The sequence below is a fragment of the Pteropus medius genome, unplaced genomic scaffold (assembly GCF_902729225.1).
Source record: "Pteropus medius unplaced genomic scaffold, Ma_sr-lr_union100, whole genome shotgun sequence".
Taxonomy (NCBI): Eukaryota; Metazoa; Chordata; class Mammalia; order Chiroptera; family Pteropodidae; genus Pteropus; species Pteropus medius.
The window spans coordinates 9,188,674-9,200,513 of NW_024340848.1; the positions used below are offsets into that span (position 1 = coordinate 9,188,674).

An 11,840-nucleotide genomic window follows, 5' to 3' on the forward strand; every position below is an offset into this window, starting at 1 on the left:
ACAGCATCAGCCCTGGAGTGCCAGCAAGTACAGCCACACAGAGCCAAGTGGATGTCTGCGGTTCTCATATTCATGCCAAGAAGTTCTCAGTTACGCCTGAAATTCTCAAGAAGTTTCAGTGTTCTTGGAGCATCTAAAGAAGAGGGAGCAAACAGAAAATAAAAAGTGCTGGCAGCCAATGAGCAAAGAGAAGAGCATGTGGTTGAAGATGCTGATAAATCTCTCTCTGACATCCTTGGCTATCACCCTCATCTATTCCTGCAGATGCTGCATCCTGCTGGGGCATTTGGTTGAATTTGTGGAGCAGACATACTGCATCGGCCTGGTTGTAAAGGGAATATCATCATAAGAGGTGGTATGCTTTACTTGAGAAGAAATGAATTTAGACCAGTGAGTCCCTTGCAATTATTAAATCAAATGTTAAGAAACCTGGGCTAGGGCAGGAGAAAGTGGGGTAAGTCATCAAGGGAAGGAGGAGAGGAATGTTATCTGCTTTCCCAGGCTTTTACCTCTGGCTTTATAGCCATCCTCTCTGTTCTGCTCCATGGGTTTCTGTTTTAAATTAGCACTAAATGAAATAGAATTAAAATATGATGAAGTAGCCTTTGGGTGACTCTGCTTTGCATTTAAATCCTGAAAAACTTTGCATTTCCAAATATTTACTGGTTTCCAAATATTTCTGAATATTTACTGGTTCAATGCATAATTCGAGTTTAAGAATAAGAGTGATTTTTACAACTTCTTTTTAGAAAAGAAGAAATGATTGCTAAATTTAACAAGTAAAAATGTGAGGGGTCAAAAAGGAAAATCTACAGCAGCTGAGAGAATAATCCCTGGTCCCTGGCCTCTGCCTCCATGCATGAACAGGAAAGAATTTAGGGGATGGATTTGATCTTTCTTAGGAGTTGAAGTTTACAATATAGTTGTAGCCTTTAGACTGGGCCTATCTGGTACCTTCCAATTCTGGTATGTGACTGTAGACCAATTCAAATTAGATGTGGAGCCAGAGGAGTCCCTAGATTTTAAGGAACCATTTTGCCCATCTCCCTTATCCACCGCTCCAACCATTTTTATTGAAGCGCAGAAGGGTTAGATGACTTGTCTAAGATTGTCCTCCTGGGTGGCAGCAGACCGATTATCACATTACCATCAGCCATCCCCTCTCTCACAGCCCCATTCTCTCACAGCTCCAGGTTGAAAAACCAAAGCCACTAAAATAAAACCATGGGAACCCCCAAAACTGGAGACTCTGAGATCCAACTGAAAAAAAGAAGGTTCTTGACTCATCCCAAGACAGACTTTTTTGATAGATCCATCATAAAGTGTCATATTTAGAAACATTTCTTGAGATCAATCTTTTTGAGGATACAAACTTCCCTGTGTAAGTTGACAGAGAAGAAACTTCTTCAATGGACACAGACATATTATTGGTTACAAACCATTTGAAACCCTTACTCCTTCGAAGAGTTCTGAAACCATATACTGGGAGGATAATTATGTGAGAAGAATTTTCAAATATTAACAGCACTTTGAAGAGAAATATAAAGACCACTGCTGTAAATTCTTGATAATTATAGTTACCGAGGAATTAAATCCTGTGTCTTGAGCAGAGAAAAAAGAGTCTCTGGGATTCTTTTCTGCATTCAGAAAACAAGATATCTTGGAAAGTTCCATAGAGCAAGAATGTTCAGCGTTTCTAATAGGTAAGGGATATGACAGATAATAAATGAATCAATCTAAATGGTGAAAAATGTTCAGGTTTACATAATATAGTAAAAGGTATATTTTTTGATATGTCAAATAGAAAAATATCATTTTTAAATCATAATTCTCTGTCTTTCCATTTAGTTCTAGTAGAAGTGCATATTACCAGAGGATAATTTGGAATATTATAGGCCTTAAAAATGTTCATGCTCTTTAAAATCTAACTGTATTATAAACGTCTGAAACAACCTTGCTGAAGGGAGTGGGTATTAAGGTGCTGACCTAAGTAACTTTAAAAGTAAATAGAGTCTATTAGACTAAAGGCTATTTGAGGTCTTTTGTGTTTCCATACAAGTCTGATGATTTCTTGTTCTATTTCTTTAAAAAATGCCAATGGGACTTTGATGGGGATTGCATTAAATCTGTATAATGCTTTAGGTAATAAGGTCCTTTTAACTGTGTTGATTCTTCTAGTCCAAGAATATGGAATATCTTTCTATTTCTTTGCGCCTTCTTCAATTTATTTTAATACAGTCTTATAGTTTACATTGCATAGGTCCTTCACGTGTTTCGTTAGGTTTATTCCTAGGTATTATATTCTTTTTGTTGCAAGTGCAAAAGGAATTTTTTTTTCATTTCTTTTTCTGATAATTCATTTTGAGAGTATAGGAATGCCAGGGGTTTTTGAACATTGATTTTGTAACCTAAACTTTACTGTTTTGTATTATTTCTGATAGTGTTTTAGTGGAATCTTTAAAGTTTTTTATATAGAGAATCATGTCATCTGCAAATAGTGACAGTTTGATTTCATTTCTTATTTGGATGCCTTCTATGTGGGATATAAATCTAAAAGCAACAAACAAACATGACAAGCAGAGACTCATGGACATGACAGTGGACTAGTGGTTACCAGAGAAAGAGAGGAGGGAAGAATTAGGGGTAAAAGGGGTCAAATATGTGTGATGGAAAGAAATCTAACTATGGGGGGTGAACACACAATACTATATATATATATATATATACACACACAACATACTGTTGAATTGTACACTTGAAACTTATTGGATTTTGTTGATCAATGTCACCCGAATATTTAATAATACAAAAGGAAAAAATAAAAATAAAATAAAATATCTATCTCGTGAAAAAGAAAACTAAAGGCAGAAGAAATTGCACATAAGCACTGCAATCTAGTTGCTGAAGCTGTTCCCCAAAAGAATATGGATTAACAATTCTGGAACCACTATACATGGACATAGTAATTGAACAATTAAGTAAATAGGTAGGAGGGGAGGAGTAGAGTTCCTCACTGTTGGAGTGAGAGATTACAAATAAGCAAGTAAGGGAGCCTAGAATGATCCACATGCTAACGGATTAGAGTTGGAGACATCAGTATAAACTCATGTGTGGCTTAATATAGATACAGATGGGCACATATAGAAGTGTTTATAGATATGTTTATACATGGGTTAGAACACATAAATATATCTTCTTTCTCTATCAGATAAGAGGACCTGGGAGAAAAGACATGCTAGTAGCAACGAGCGAGCCTATCATCCATTTCTTTGTTTCCAATACTATCTCCAGTAAAAGGAATCAGGGCTCTTTGAGGAAATGGCTGATTCTAGAACTGGAGCAGGAAATGTGCAAGATGAGCCTGGAACATCTTGTAGTGTCAGAAACTAAGAAAGTGCTAAAACAAACAAACAAACAAATAATGATCTTCACTATGATGGTAAATGTCAAAGGGACACAGGAGCCAACTAAAAGAGCTCCCAATGCTCAAAGCTGGGACAATTAGAGCAACAAAATAAAAAATATAGAATTGGATTATAACACAATATAATAAGTAAATTATAACCCAGTTATTATAAAATAAATATCGAGTCCATACTGATATAAATAAGTACCTGAATAAATTGGGTCGATACAAATCTCCTATGCAGAAGAATTCCAAATTATTTATGTAGATACTCAGTTCTCAAGGAACAACAAAGCTAATCATACTACGTAATATCCAGGGAGGATGATTAATAAGCTTTTAACCTGCTCTTTTAGTTTCACATTTGGTTGAAATTCTTTATAGGAGTCATATTTAGGTTGAAGCAAGAGTATTTCATAAAGGCAGCAATAAACTTATCTGTTCTGAATGTTACAGTTTTACTAGCATTTCTGGAGAGTGAGAAAGTTCATTCTGACCCCTACTCTTCCTTATATCTACATTACAATCATATCATGAAATTTGAAATCCAGCAGACACTTCAACAGGCCATTGCTCTGCTTTGCCTCCCCCATGCCTCTAGAGTTTGATTTAGTAATAAAACTGAACCCCCTCATTATTTCAGTGTAGCCAAGAGGAAATTAGTTCTGAAGCCACATTAATTCTTAATTGGGTATATTTTATTAAATGAAAAATGGGAATTACCAGGTACTCACCTGCACCCTAACAGAATAACTCTAACAACTATGCAAAACAGCCTCTGTGGATCTCAAATCTCCCTCTCTTGTCCTGCCTTGTCTATGACTGATTTTCCACCACAGGATATGAGCATGAAAGAATTAGGTGTGATTATCACGACGTTGAAGATGACAAAGATAACACATACTATTTTATTGAGCACTTAGTATGTGCCAGATACTGTGTTAGTTATTTTAGGTATTTTTTGATTTTTTAATAAGAATAAGTTGGATTCAGAAAGACACAAGAAGCTAAGACAACTTTACCTTCCTCCTGTCTGTGGCTTTCAGTTATGTTATCCTGTCACACTGTTAGATAATATATCAGTCAGATAACATTTTTCAAGTCATACTCAGGTATGAACAAATATCCTCGCTTTGCTATAACAAAAAATCCAGTCCAGTGTTACATCAAAGTTTCAATCTCTCAATCAATTTGAAGCTTCTACTGAAGTTCAGGCTTGACTCAGACTGAAGACACCTGCAAAGGGCAAGAGGAGTGTAGGGTGTGATCCTCTTCTCTGCTACATTTCTACCTGTTTCTTCTTTGTTCACCACCTGCCTCTAATGATGGTTAGAGGAAGGAGAGGCAGAGAAGAAAGGGAAGGAGCAGATAAGATCTTATCTGACTAGTGCTGATGTAATCTGGCGTTGCTATTCTCTGAGGGTGGCATATGCCCAAATTCTTGTTCTTATGGAGCACTCTGGGGGTCCCCTCACTGTGTACTTACTATTGACCAGTACCTGGCACTGCCCTTCTAACTTGGCTCTTGGAATTCCTTCTTAGCATCTATTTATAACAGAATATCCCACATGATTCTTTCCATTAGTTACCTAGTCCTGTCAGGCAGATCTCTAGAGGCAGGGCCCTTTCAAGATGCCTCAACTCAATTACATTCCGTGGGTCCACTCTAGCCCATGGGAAACACCTTCTCATTTCCCACTATCGGTGGAAGCTACCTTGCTTCATTCTAGCTTTTGCTCCCTGCTCACGCAGCAGGAGCAGCTCTGATCAGATAAGATTTTGCTCTTCTCCACTAATCCTCTCTTCTCTGTGTTCAATCCTGGAGGTGCCAGAAAGAGGGCTTAATAGTGTGGGAGAAAGTGAAAAGAAGAGATAAGGAAGCAAAGAAACCAAATATGACCTTACTTTCATCTTTCCCATAATAGATTTCTAAGCATGGGTCATGACCAAGCTGAGATGGGAAAGAGGGTAACATTAGCATTAAATGACTGCTTGAAGTTTGGATATTAGGACTTATTGTGTTCAGTACTTTAATATGTTAAAATAAAACTGAACCACAAAGAGATACCACCTGACACTCATTTGAATGGCTACTGTTAAAAAGAAAAAGGAAATAAGTGTTGGCTGGCAAGCATGTAGAGAAATTGGAACTTTTGTTCATTGTTGGTGGGAATGTAAAATGGTGCTGCCACTATGGAAAACAGTGGAGCAGTTCCTCAAAAAAACTAAGATACCATTATCATATAATTTAGCAATTCCTCTTCTGGGAATATACCCCTCAAAATTGAAAGCATGGTTTTGAAGAGATATTTGTACACCAATGTTCATAACAACATTATTCACAATAGCCAAAAGTTGGAAGCAACCCCAAAGTCCAAAAACAAATGAACAAACTGTTGATAAAATATTTTATACATAGTTGTATAAATTATATATAATTATGTATAAATCATGGAATATTATGCAGCCTTAAAAGGGAAGGAAATTCTGATACATGCCACAACATGAATGAACCCTGAGAACATTAAGCTAAGTAAAATAAGTCAATCAAAAAAAGACAAATATTGTATTTGTCCACTTACTTAGAGTAGTCAATTTAATAGAGACAGAATGGTGGTTGCCAGAGACTAGGGGGCAGGGATGAAAGGAGAGTTATTGCTTAATAAGCATAGAGTTTCAATTTTGCAAGATGAAAAGACTTCTGGAGATAGATGGTCACACAACAATATGAATGTACTTAAAACCGCTGAATTATACACTTAAAAATGATCAAGATGGTAAATCTTATATTGTATATATTTTACCACAATTAAAAGTTTTTTAAACTGAAATATAACCTTACTAAAGTAATAAAATTGTGATTAACAGAAAAAAAACTGAAATGTTAACAGATGAAAATAAAACCTGTGACTAGAAAAGCAATGAGATCAGCTCAAAGTGTAAATAAGAGTTCAACATGGTGTTATTGAAAGACAGTAGTAAGAGAAGAAAACTAATGCTTCTTCATGATTTATTCCCACTAAAGACAGCTTGTTCCATAAACTAATTACATGTACTAATTTTTTCCTATGATAGTTTTATGAGTTGAAGTGGAACAATAAATTTTCTGAAGAAATAGATTGTTCTTAAATGATACATTCTGATCTTCCATTAAAATAAACCAATTTCATTTACTATTATCTATATAGATCTTTTTGGATGGGGCCTCCCTTCTAGTAACTGTTGTAAAATTCAAAATGGTATGTTTCAAATAGAAGAGTTATTTGGGAGGAGGATGACTTTTCTAATTCCTAATAAGGTACCTGAAAGTAATTGTTCTCAAGGTGGATATAAGGTGAAAGAAATTGTTTGATCACTAAACACTTATCAACCAAAACCTACCTCTTTCTAGCAAAAAATGGGTTTAGATTTCAGTTGGTCTATAAATCCAGTGAAGCTCCAGATAAACGACCTACCTTAGCTCCTGACACTGGATACGGTAACCACTAATCCACTGTACCTTTATGTTGTCATTTATTTTTCATTTTTTATGCCCATTATCTCAAATCTTGAGACAGCCCTTGGTCTGCTATATCAAAGTACAGCAGGTAACTCAGTCACTCTCTTATTGCAGTCCACATGGAGTAGTTGGTGAGATAAGTCAGCAGGATTCATTGTTGTTATTTTCGTCGTTGGTTTCTATTTATTAGCAGCATTTTTAAGAATTGAGAAATTGAGAAATTTCTTTTTCAATCACGTCTTTTCTGGAAGTTCTTGACAAAAGCAATTTAGGCTTCTAATATTCCCTATTTGGACAAGAGGCCCAGCACACTTCAATTAACAAAAACATTTATTCTTTTTCTTCCATTAAATCCAGAAAATGTTGATGTTTTCATATTTTTCTTCAGTATTGGTTCAGCTCTTCAGGAGCTGTAGAGATCAAGATCTTTGAAAACAGAACCAGGAAATTGAAATGGAAGCAAATAAATGATAGATGGGTATTAAGCTGGTTGCTTTACACTCTATGAAATAGAAGTACAAGGCCTGTGTTGGTGAGTATTTATAGAGAAAGTGAAATTGGTCACATTGGGTGTTGTAACTATCTATTGCTGTATAACAATTATCCCAAAACTTATCAGCTTAAAACAACAAGCATTTATCATATTACAGTTTCTGTGAATCAGGAATTCAGGTATGGCTTAGCTGGATGATTCAGGCTCAAGGTCTCTCATGAGGTTGCAACCAAGATATTATTGGTTAGGGCTGAAGTTATCTCAAGACTCCACAGGGGCTGGAGAATCTGCTTCCAAGACGGCGCACTCTTGTGACTGTTAGAAGATGGCCTCGGTTCCTTGCTGTTGTCAAGGGACCTCAGTCCTTTGCCACATGAACGCTCTATAGGACTGAGAAGCCATGGTTGTAGGCTTCTCCTCAGAGTGGGTTAGTCAAAGAAGAGATCAAGGAAAAAGGCACAGTAATTTTTCTTTTTATCTAGTCTTTTACCAAACACCATCACTTCTACCACATTGTATTTATTAGAAGCAAGTCACTAAGTTCAGCCCGCATGCAAGAAGAAGCAGATTAAGCTCTTTCCTTTGAAAGAAGGAGCATGAAAGAGTTTGCGTACATTTTTTAAAACCACTACATTAGTATTTGGTGATGGTGGTTGTTACCTTTATTTGTTTGTTTTGCACTTATGCTCACAGTAAACAGAAGTATTCTCAAGTGAAACAAATATGAATGTCAGTTATGAAGAATTATTTTAGTAAAATATGCAATACCCTTGATTTTTCAGCCACAAGAAGCAAAAGATTTTTCTTCTTGGAATGGCAAGAAACAAAAACTCCTAAAAACATGCACTCCAAAATTCTAGGTAAGAATCAAAACATTTTAAAATAAAAATTCTTTCAGTATTTTTCTCTTTTTCAGTACAAAAAGTAATATTTTAATAAAATATCATCAAATTTTAAAATTTGTTAATGTTTATATACAGTTACATTCCTGGATTCAAAATGACTCAGGTTCAATCTTATTTCCTTCCTAATAACAATAGTTTAATTAAATAGGTAATTCCTGATGAAAACCAAATGCCCTATCTTTTATAAAAATTACCACAAACTTCTCACTTAATCAACTAGCATTCATGGTGTAAATTAACATTAGTGATATAAAACTTTCAAGTTCTATCTAGGTTGATTAAACAAGGCAACCAGGGCCCATTCATATTAAATTGGCTTGAATTTCAACAGCATGCAAGCTCTACCACATATTATTTATACTATTTTCCTTTTATATAATACATTTTAAAAATCACAAGAGAAATGAACATTTGAAACATTGTTAAGAGAATCAGAAAAACTTCTTTGGGGCTATTCCATATACTATTATTAAATTATTTGGTAGTTTTTTGGAAAACACATCCAGAAATTGTTGTTTTTATGGCTTCTTTTTCTAAATAAGATCAAAATATTGGTCATTATGCTGCCCTTAAAATTATCTTTGTTATCAAAACTAGCATCGACACATTGTTATAGGTTGTCACAAAGCCCACCTGTCTTTACATTTGCTAAGTTGAACTTCCAGTTTAAAGATGATGGTTTAAGTCAGAATACCCACTTATCTTCTTGGGAACTACCTGAAAGCAGCAAGAAGAAAGAGAAATAAAAAATGCAAACTCCATTGTGGTGAAACTGGCAAGAGAAAACTCCATACTACCAAATACATAAAAAGGCTACCCAAAGCAGAGCTCAGATAGGGATGAACAAATGACCAAAAAATGGAAAAGCCAAAGAAGTAAAAGAGAAGGTCACAATTTCAATTTTGTACGAGATTGAAAACAAGACTGAATTTGGGGCGAAAATCACTGAGAATAAGACAAGTCATCTGAAAAGGAGATATAATTGTTTTTAATATTTATGCACCAAGAAACATAGAACAAATACTCATAGAACATAAACCATAATCCAAGTCTCTGAAAAACTTCATAAGTTTTCTAAATATTTGGTCCTTGTTGTGTAGATAGCCACACTCATACCTCTTTGTCAGATATGCTTCTGTCTCTAGAATTAATTTTATGTACTCTGGGAATTCAAAAGATTTAGAAGCCATTTTATGCAGATAGAAGAGTCTACTGGAGATCCTTTAGATGGAATCTATGAGGTGTTGTTTTTTTTTCCTAAAATTTGGGTTTAATTTCAGATCTTTGAGCCAAAAGTTCTTTAAGAAGGAATTTTAAAATTTACAATCATTAGAGGCTTTTTTATTTTCAGTCTTTATTTTAAATGTTTACTAGTATCATTACATTGTGATACATGTATGTTTTTATATTCTGTCTTCTTTTTAGAATTTATTGAACTGAATTGTCAAAAGTGCTGCCCGCCACGATTGAGGCTATAATTGTTTAAGATATAAGACCTTTGTTCTCCCCAACTTCCTACTGGCAGGAAGCAGGCTGAGAAAGCATATCCTTTAATGCCTCTTCACAAGTGGCTAAAGAATAACATGATAAAGAAAACTTTCCAGAAAGCAGAGATAAGAGCCACAGAGAATGATGAGATAGGGACCTACTCCTGGGAAGTAAAGTTCAGGATAATAAAGAAAAATGCTCTACTGGCAGGATAAGGGAGCCAGGCAATACTTGCTCTTAGGATGTGAGTATTGCTATAAACCATCCATGATAGCCATGTACCTCCCCTTCATCTCCGTTTTGAATGAGTGTGCTTGTGGAGGTTAGCCTGTGCCTGGTTCATCATTGCAAGCCAGATGAATAAAGGGAAACAATTTGTCTTTAAATTCACAGTTCTCCCAGTTAAGAGGAAACAAATTCAAAACTAATATGAATGAGATTCTAGATGTCATAACTGGATGAGACTTTGGCATGCCTTGCGTAAGAGTAAGTATATTTTGCCTGTGAAAAGGATGTAAAACATAGGTAAAAGAGTCTACCACGGTAGAATAAATTGGCATCCTCAGTTCTTCTTGCCCACTCAGTGTTAGAATTATATACCCACTTCTTTTGCCGTGTGATTTTACAGTAACACCAACCATGGTAGGCAGAGTATATTTTCCCACATCATTGAACTTGGGTTTGGCCATGTGACTTGTGTTGGCCAATAAAATGTGGATATAAATGATAACATGCAAGTACCAAGCTGAAAGACTAAAGAGACATGATGCATTTCCATTTGTCCTCTTGTGCTCCTGCCATCCATTTTTTGCAGTGTGACTCCAGGAAGCCACTGAACCAAAGAGAATGGGAGATATATGGAGCAGACCTGAGCTGGAGCTGCAGCCTTGAGGCTGGAGCCTGGAATCTATGGACTAAGTTCTAGCCTAGCTTGGCTGAGTTGCAGTTAACCTGTAGATCCATGAGCAAGAAATAAATATTTGTCGTTTTAAGCCACTGAGATTTGGAGTGGTATGTTACAAAGCAACAAACCAAAGGAAAAAGTGTAAGAAACCATAACTACATACAATTTTCTAAAAAAAAAAAACAAGAAATAACTATCACTATAGAAAATTACAGCAATTGCATACACTTCTTTGCCCAATTATGTGCAAATGAATTTGAAAACTTAGATAAAATGCAAAATTATCTAGAAAAGTACAATATAATATAGTAAGTCTTAACAGACCAGTTTCTATAGAATAGAAAAAATTATAAGAGCTCTCTCTCACCAACTTCCATTTAAAAAGTAATGAGCTCAGATGGTTTCACAGGGGAATTCTACGAAATCTCTAAATAACACATACTTCCAACATTATTTGAACTGTTCTAGAGAATGGAAAAGGAAGGAAAACTTCTAAATACTTTTTCATGAAATAATATTGATACCAAAATCCAGCAAATATTCAATAGGAAAAGTCAAGTACAGATCAAGCTGATGTATGAATATTGATAGAAAAATATTTAAAATATTAGCAATAATATCCAGCTATAATAGGGTAATACATCTGACCTAGTGGAGTTAATTTAAGAAATACAAAATGTATCAATACTAAAAGAAATTTACAAATATGTTTCACCATATCATATTCTAAGAACAAAAATTATATTATTTCCATGAGCGATGCTTACAATGTATTTGATAAATTCAACATATATTGTTAGTCAAGATTCTTAATCATGTAGAAATAGATGGATATTCCCTTAATATGACAAAATAAATCTGTCTCGATCTAGAGCCAACCTCGTGCTTAATGAAGAAATATTCTTAAAGTCAGGAATAAGGAATATGACTAGGATCCACATTATCATTGCCTTTTTGTTTCTTACGAACAGAACATCCATGAACACCACTGTACGTATCTCATCGTGGGCACGAACATGAGTTGGTTGCATTTTATGAAATTGCTAGATTAGAGTATATGAAGTTTCAATCTTTTTCAATTTATTTATTTAAATTAGTTTCAAGTATACAGTACATTGGTTAGACATTTTATATAGTTCATAAAA

The 11,840-nt window shown here is 35.0% G+C and overlaps 1 long non-coding RNA gene across 2 annotated transcripts; it reads left to right on the forward strand.

The window, feature by feature from the left end:
* The first annotated feature begins 236 nt into the window (after positions 1–236).
* Positions 237–10,755, forward strand: LOC120582242 (uncharacterized). 2 transcript variants are annotated; one of them, XR_005647514.1, is made up of 4 exons: positions 237–390; positions 8,181–8,258; positions 10,185–10,277; positions 10,606–10,755. It is a non-coding gene; the product is annotated as an uncharacterized LOC120582242 (long non-coding RNA). The 2 variants fall into 2 exon arrangements; XR_005647517.1 differs by lacking the exon at positions 10,185–10,277.
* Positions 10,756–11,840: the final 1,085 nt, after the last annotated feature.